The sequence below is a fragment of the Peromyscus maniculatus genome, chromosome X (assembly GCF_049852395.1).
Source record: "Peromyscus maniculatus bairdii isolate BWxNUB_F1_BW_parent chromosome X, HU_Pman_BW_mat_3.1, whole genome shotgun sequence".
In the NCBI taxonomy this organism is placed as follows: domain Eukaryota; kingdom Metazoa; phylum Chordata; class Mammalia; order Rodentia; family Cricetidae; genus Peromyscus; species Peromyscus maniculatus.
Window position 1 is genome coordinate 144289692 of NC_134875.1, and position 8989 is coordinate 144298680.

The 8989-nt window shown below is 36.5% G+C and overlaps 1 pseudogene; it reads left to right on the forward strand.

Annotated features, from left to right (window-relative positions):
* The first annotated feature begins 2729 nt into the window (after positions 1–2729).
* On the forward strand, positions 2730–3467 carry LOC143270899 (ubiquitin-conjugating enzyme E2 variant 2 pseudogene; annotated as a pseudogene).
* The last annotated feature ends 5522 nt before the right edge of the window (positions 3468–8989 follow it).

The following is an 8989-nucleotide window of genomic DNA, read 5'->3' on the forward strand; positions in this document are numbered from 1 at the left end:
TTCTCTCTTAAAAATGAAAATACAATGTGTACATTTATTCAATTGTGAATAGAATTTTCTATTATAGAACCTGATCTCAATTATTGTCAATGAATGTGCACCATCTAAATAGCATATTTTAGCTTGGTAAATAGAATGTGCCAGAGAAATACATTACACCTTAAGACTTTAATTTTCTCCAACCTATTTATGAAAGATACAGCTAGCCAACAAAATGAAAAGGAATTAAACTATAGAAAAGAATCGTGTCCCTTCTCACTGCCCTGGTTTCCACCCTTATTATCCTTCCAAAGATGAGTTATAATTGCCCTGTAGGATGGAAAAAGAAAACACACAAAATCCAGCTGACAGTGTAAAAGATTGCTAATCACCAAGACAACAATAATCACAGGAGAAAATGTAAAATCAGCAGCAATTACTAAACAACCTAAAAATTACATCTATGGGGACAATTCTGTAGGGTCCCTTAAGTTTAAAAGGTACCGGGCTTTCTAAAGAAAGGAAACACAGCCCTACAAAATTTTACTGCCTCGGAAGTCATTTTAAAGATTGTGTTGATGCCAGGTTTGGGGGTCCAATTTTTACTCAATAATGTATTTTATATTTTATATTATTTCCCATTTTGCAAGATGCCACAGTTTGGATCTTGAATGTCCTAAACAATTTCCTAAGGATAGATTGCAATGAAGACAAACATTGTACTTGGGTTATTGCTTTCATTTTTATTTATTTCCTTTGCTGGAGAGTGGGGTAGAGTCCTACTGTAGCCCAAGCTGACCTCAAATTCACTATGTAGCCAAGAATGATCTTGAACTTGAGACCTCCTCCCTACACCTCCTGATAGTTGGGATTACAAGCTTGTGCCACCATTACCAATTTATGTGGTGGCGGGGACTGAGCCCTGAACCCAGGGCATGCCAGGTATATGCTCTGCCAACTGAGCCATATCCCCAGTCCAAGACTCACTATGTATTTATTTATTTACTTACTTACTTATTTATCCTTCCTCCCTTCCTTTTTTTCTTCTCTTTCTTTCTTCCTCTCCTCTCCTCCTCTCTCCTCTTCCCTCCACTGACCTAAAAGTTCTACCCCTCCAGAAAAAAAGCACCACAGGCTGAGGATCAAGCCATTAACATGAGTCATTGAAGGACATTTGGAAATTTAATTCTTGAGAGGTCAGACACACACACCCCTTGCTCTACATAAAAGACAGATTTAATGGCGAGCTATCTCTGTCACCTCATGTAATCTATTTTTGCCTTACATTACTGTAACTGCACAACATTTCTATTGGCTAACACTTGGAATCAAAATCTCTTTTCCTAAGCTTTCATCTTCAATCTTTCTGAGAGACACTGTACATCACTGGTGCACAGCACAAACTTGGATTTTGTTTTCTTCGTTTCACAATTTCTGACACTTAATTGATCAATGGAGCATTGGGAATTTTGCTCTCTTATTTTATGCATTCTCATTTTCTCACATGGACACGTGCTTCTTTATTGTCCTTTCTTGCCTATTTCAGGGTTAAGTATATTTTTTTCTCCTTTGTTCTGGTATCATGCATACTATTTCTACAATGAGGAAGTAACTCAGAATCATGACATATATACATATTGAGCTTAAAATAGAATTTTTTAATTATTATATTTCTTCATCTAGGGGGCACATTTTACTGTAGTTGTCAGAGTACCACTTGTGAGTATCAGTTCCTTCCCTACACCTTCTGGGTCTTATGGATTGAACTCATGTCCTCAGTCTTAGCAGGAAGTGCCTTTGTCTGCTGACCTATCTCACTGGCCCTTAAAAAATAATTGTATGGGCTGGGGTGTAATTCAGTGGCTGAACACTTGCCTAGCATGTACAAGACTCGAAATTCAATCCTTATTTAAACAGAAAAATATCTAATGTTATTTATTACCTTTTCTTCATCAACAGTATAAGAAATTTAGACTACTCTAAGTCCAATTGGACATATCCTAACGTGCATGTTATTTATCATTTATTTTCTTATATATCAATTTTCTTCATAAATAAAACTGAGGCCACTGGCCTCACTTCCTAAGGCCAGGTCTAAAAACAATTTGTCTTGCTACCAGATTCCAAAACTTTTACCAGGTCTGGGAAGTTAAAAGATTTGCATAAAATTTTGACAAGGTGGGGAAGATCAGTGGGCTATGGGTCCTTGGTTGGCTAGTTAACTTCGATAGAAAAAACATTTTCTTACACTATGCCCTCAAACTCGTAACAATACTTCTGTCTCAGCTTCCTGGATGCTAGGATTACAGTATATGATACCATGTCCAGCAAGTTTTTGAAATTTTACAGTGCTCCATGGTCTGCTATTCTGAAGTTTCACTAGGAGGATATGTTTTATGGTTTTATTATATTAGTAATGTATCCTTGCAGTTCTTCACTTTAAGTGTTATATTTTCACTTCTAAATGTGTTATTTTTGGACTTTTTTTCAAGTTTATTTGGTTATTTTCATTACGTTTTCATGTATTTTTTCTATTCCTTTGTCACATTGTAATTATGGAGTATGTGTTTCTTTCACCATATTAACTAAGCAATAAATCTAATCACCCACGGAAAGAGGATTGTGTGCCTATGGAATGTAATTGGAAAAGGTTTTTTGGCGGCGGCTGCATCTGGTAGCAGGAGAAGATGGCAATTTCCACAGGAGTTAAAGTTCCTTGAAATTTTCACTTGTTGGAAGAACTTGAAGGACAGAAAGGAGTAGGTGATGGTACGGGTAGCTGGGGCCTTGAAGACGATGAAGACATGACACTTACAAGGTGGACAGGCATGATTATTGGGCCACCAAGGACAAACTATGAAAAAAAAAATATATACCCTGAAAGTAGAATGTGGATCTAAATACCCAGAAGCTCCTCCATCAGTTAGATTTGTAACAAAAATTAATATGAATGGAATCAATAATTCTAGTGGAATGGTGGATGCGTGGAGCATACCAGTTTTAGCAAAATGGCACAATTCCTATAGCATTAAAGTTGTACTCCAAGAGCTAAGATGTCTAATGATGTCCAAAGAAAATATGAAGCTTCCACAGCCACCAGAAGGACAGACATACAACAACTGACTTTAGTGGATCTCAAACATGTCTTAAATCAACAACCTTCTACTCATGTTAATATCTTGATTAAATATCACCATGCAAAATACCCACACATTAAGTAAAAGAATTCCAGCTGGTAAATATGACCTGGACAGTTGTAAGAATATATTTAATATATGTATACCTATTATGTTTTCAGATAACAAGAGAAGTGCAGAACAATTTTTCTTTCTCTTCTTAAAGCACTGTCATTTAAACATGAGCCTGAAGTATTCAAAATTGAATTCAGGTTTTCAAGACAAAAGCATGACAAAGGAGTGTCAGATGGCAGTGAAAACCTTTGTCTCAAGAAGGAGAACAGAACTGGCATGCTTTATCCATCGTCCCTAGACCACAGTGAACTGTTTAAAGTAATGAGTAGTCACAATTGTGCTCACTCTTGAAGCGGTGCGGGTGTGGGTGCTGCCTGCTATAGCATCGAAAATAGTTTCAGGATTGTTTTATAACAAAAAGACGTGCGGGGGTATTGATGAATCTCTGCTAAAAGCTGTTCCCATTTGTTACATGTAACAGACATGATAAATATTTGTATACAGTCTTTGTTTAATAAAACATGCTTAGAAGTTTTAAAGTGAAGTCAACAAAAAAAAGAGGTGTATGGATATGTGATTTTGAGATTAAAGTTAGTCTTGAAATGTAAATAAAATATGGAATGTGTCCTCAGGGGGAAAGAAAAGAAAAGGTTTTTTATGGCATGTTTCTGATGTGCTTTTAGGCCTGTTGAATAAATCAATAAAAATAAGTTTGAAACAACTCTTAAAATATATCATTTTATAGCTTGAATTTGACTTATCTACATGAGAAATCCAAGAAGGTACATTTTTCCTGGAGTTTTTTGTGGTCAAATTCTTTCAAAGAAAATCTCACGTGTGTGTGTGTGTGTGTGTGTGTGTGTGTGTGTGTGTGTGTGTGTGTGTGTGTGTATTCATGTATAATAAATCACTATGATGAAGTGTTATGAACATGAACCCAGGACATCTATCTCTTGAATTTCATAGGTGCTATGGTTTGAATGTGTATGTCTCTCCAAAATTCATTTGAAATTTAGCCCTAAAGCAATGAAGAAATAGAGGTGATGTTTAGGCCATGAGGGCCTTGTCAAGATAAGTGAAGTATTACAGGCTAAGTGCAGTGGTACAATGTGTGCTTATCATTGTTGAGGCCCTGGATTCAATTGCAGCAACTAAATAAATAGTTTGCTGCCCTATAAAAGGGATTGAGAGCTATATGCAGTGGCACATGCCTGTAATCTCAGCATTTGGATGAAAAGGGAGGAGGCTCAGAAAGTCAAGGACTGACTCAATTACATAGGGAGTTTGAGGCTAGCCTGGGATACATGACAAGCGATCTCAAAAAAAAAGTAAGTAAATACTTTTTATCCCTTCCACCATATAAGAACACAACATTCACCCTCTCAAAAACACAGTAAGATGCCATCTTGGAAGCAGATAGCAGACACTAAATTGCTGAGTGTTTTGATCTTGAGCTTCCTAGGCTTGTAAACTGTGATAAAGAAATTTCTCTTGTTTATAAATTCCCCAGTATCAGATAATTTGCTATAGAAATGTAAATGAACTAAGATAATGAGTGAGAAAATTAGGAATTCCAAATACACCTAAGGACAAGCTTATATTTATAAATATGTAGGGGTTTCTTCATCCTTCCACTTCAAGGGAAAACTGAGACAAACAAGACTCGTTTTCTATTTTTGCCACTATCACACTGTTTCTCTGGCCTACTCTTTCCCTAGGCTACAGTTCTTAGAGGGTTCTGATTTCATATGAAGTTGTACTTTGGACACCAACCCCAGATGTGGACCCTGTGTTTTGTACCCTTGTGCATATAGTAAGAATCAAAAGGGGGACTGAAGCTTGGTCACGCACACCTTTAGTCCCAGCACTCTGAAGTTAGAGGCAGGTAGATCTCTGTGTGTTCTGGGCTAGCCTCATCTATAGAGAGAGTTCCAGACCATATAGGACCTCATAGTGCGACCCTATCTCCAAAATTAAAAAGAATCAGAGGGGCTAGTGACCTAGCCAAGACTGATGACCTGAGTTAGTTCCCTGAATCCCACATTGTAAAAAGGGAGACCTGACTCCCACAAATTGTCCTCTGAACTCCATATGTGGACAATGAAGAGAGTAACCATCTCCCCACAAACACAATTAATAAAGGTAAGAAATTTATTTTAAAGAATCAGAGTTCTACATTCCAAATAGTGGCATCAAATAAATTGAAGGCTTACATCATTTTGATTTCTGTTTTCTATCTTTTCTGGATCCTAGAGGCTTCCTTTACTTTCTTGGGAGTTTATATTTTATTCATGATTTCTAGGTGCTTTGTAATGGAGAGGGTCTCTCAAATAGAAAACTCAAGGTCCTGTATTCTAAAAATTCATTACTATTGTTACTATCTTATGGTTGTGGCACTATTAGTGATTGTTTAGACAATACCTTATGTGCAGATTTTTTTTTTGTATTTTTTTAGAAGATAGTAATTATACTTACCAACAAAATAAAATAACTCTTAAAGGTGCTATAATTTGAAAAGAGTCTTAATAAAAAAAAATTGAGCCGGGCGGTGGTGGCGCACGCCTTTCATCCCAGCACTTGGGAGGCAGAGGCATGCGGATCTCTGTGAGTTTGAGGCCAGCCTGGTCTCCAAAGCGAGTTCCAGGAAAGGCGCAAAGCTACACAGAGAAACCCTGTCTCGAAAAACCAAAAAAAAAAAAATTGATTAAACCAGGCTATCTCTGCTATAAAAGCCCCAAAACTAGGCCTAGGTCATTCATTATATTTGTCAAGTGCCATATGGTATGTGAATGGAATCTTTTCCTGTGCATAAACGAGCAATAGTCACTGCGTCAAAATATTATCATACCTTCCCCCTTCTTTGACTTGATTGTACCTACTTATTCCCTGTAATCCCATTGTTTTCTACACCACTATGCCCACTTCCCCCCTCACAGGCTGCTACCAGTTCTAAAGGGTAGTAATCAATATTATTGGATCCCTGCTACATTTTTGACAAGCAGGAAGGTCTTCTTGGACACGGTAGCTATAACCCTTCTCTGGCTGGGTTGTTGATTGGAAAAGCATGCTGGAGGACATGTAAGCCTTAATGAAGCTTGAATAGATTACATCTAATACTTTCTTAGGACCAGCATGACATGGCACTTTTAACACAAAACAGAAGCATGCTAGCACAATGGCTCAACATGGGACTATAATGCTAGCCACACACTGTTTTTCTTTCTTAAATGCTGCAAAATTTACTGGTTCATGAAGTTTTCTAATGTCTTATCAAACATTTGGCTATTTCTAATTCCTTAAACTGTCTTCTTTTTTAAAAACACACATACACATGTGGGCATACACATATACACATAAATGAGGGAAGGGTTACTCTTTCCCAAGTTATAAGAATCCTTTTGACTCTCAAAAATAAGAATTCTGATGCACATTTCCAAAAACTTAAGTTCCTTGAGATATGTATTATCAAACCTTACTTTTTTCATGCTGGATTCCTACTATAAATTAACTTCCTACAAGGAGTTTGTCCATAAATAAAAAATTCACTTATTAAAGAATTTGTTCAGACAGATCTCACTCATAAAGTACTCAGTCATTCATTCATGCATGCCTGCCTTCATTAATTCTAAACTGTGTATGTTTACATGTGTGTTTGTACATGCAACTGTGGAGACCAGAGGACAGCCTTGGGTGTCTTCCATAATTGCCCTCCTATTTTAAGACAGGGTCTCTAACTAAACCTAAAGATCACCAATTTGGCTAAACTGGCTGGCCAATAAGCTCCAGGGATCTACTTGTCTCCACTTCCAAGAACTGGGATCACAGTGGATGATGGAAATCAGACTCAGATTCTCATGTCTGAATACCAAAGTGTTTGTCAACTGAGTCATCTCCCCAGATTATCACGTTTCTTTTTGGTTGAGTGCCTACTGTGTGTCAGGCTCTGTTTCAGTTGCTGGGAAAGGATGACTTTGAGACAGAGTATCCACGCTGATGGAGGAAATGCTCAATGTAGTAAAGAAAAAATAATTTCAGATGGCTATAAATACTGTGAAGCATTTAAAACAGGTGATAAATGCAGTAGGCCCTGAGAACTGCAACATGACTGAAGCACAAGACAAAAATCTTAAAATACTCTTTGTGAATATGATAGAGGTCCTTAAAGAGGAAATGAATAAATATCTTTTAAAAATCTGTGAAAAAACAAACAAACAGTGGAAGGAAATGAATAAAACAGTCCAAAACCCAAAAGTGGAAATACACTTAATAAAGAAAACCCAAACTGAGGGAAATCTGGAAATGAAAAATTTAGGAACTTGAACAGGAACTACATAGGCAAGCCTTACCAATAGAATACAAGAATGGAAGAGAGAATCTCAGACACTGAAGACATGATAGAAATAATGGATACCATGGTCAAAGAAAATTTAAATGTTAAATTTAGAAACATTTTGGCACAATAAAATTCAAGAAACCTGAGATACTATGAAAAGACAAAATCTAAAAATAATTGGAATAGAGGAAGAAGAAACCCAGATCAAAGGCACAGAAAATATTTTCAACAAAATCATAGAAAATTTCCCTAACCTAAAGAAGGAGATGCATATCAAGGTAACATGCAATACAGAAAACAAATTATCTTCACCAGATAATAAGCAAAACACTAAACATGTAGAACAAAGAATATTAAAAGCTGCAAGAGAAAAAAAACAAGTAACATATAAATGCAAACTTTTAAGAATAACACATGAGCCAGGCGGTGGTGGCATACACCTTCAATCCTAGCACTTGGGAGGTAGAGCCAGGCAGATCTCTATGAGTTTGAGGCCAGTCTGGTCTACAGAGTGAGTTCCAGGAAAGGCACAAAGCTGTACAGAGAAACCCTGTCTCGAGAAAAAAAAAAAAAACAGAAAAACAAAAAATTCTCTAAAAGAATCTTACAGAGACTCTAAAAGCCAGAAGGTCCTGGACAATGTTCTACAAACTCTGAAAGACCACAGATGCCAGCCCAGGAAACTATACCCAGCAAAACTTTCAAAATCACAACAGATTGAGAAAATAAGACATGCCATGATAAAAACCAAATTTAAGCTATGTAAAATTCCCGGCTTACAGAAAGTGCTAGAAGGAAAACTCCATTCTAAAGAGGTTAACCACATCCAGAAACACAAGAAAGGAGAAGGAAAAAAAACTTGTACTCCACAAAATTTGAAAAATATAAAAGAAATGGATAATTTTTTCAATAACTACCACTTACTAAAGTTAAAGACCCCAACAAAGAAAGAGAATTACAAATCAATTTCCCTTATGAACATAGATACAAAAAAAATCTCAATAAATTACTTGCAAACAAAATCCAAGAACAAATCAAAAAGATCATCTGCCATGGTCAAGTAGGCTTCATCCCAGGGATGATTGATGGTTCAACATAAGAAAATTGATAAATGCAATTCAACACATAAACAAACTGAAAAATAAAAACCACATGATCATCTCATTAGATGCTGAAAAAGCCTTTGACAAAATCCAGCATCCATTCATGATAAAAGTCCTAGAGAGATTAGGGATACAAGGGACATACCTCAACATAATGAAGTCAGTGTACAGCAAGACCATAGCCAGCATCAACTTAAATAGAGAGAAACACAAGGTAAATCCACTAAAATCAGGAACAAGACAAGATTGTCCACTCTCTCCATATCTATTCAATATAGTACTTGAAGTCTTACCTAGAGCAATAAGACAACTGAAGGAGATCAAGGGGATACAAATTGGAAAGAAAGGAGTCAAGTATCTTTATTAGCAGATGATATGATAGT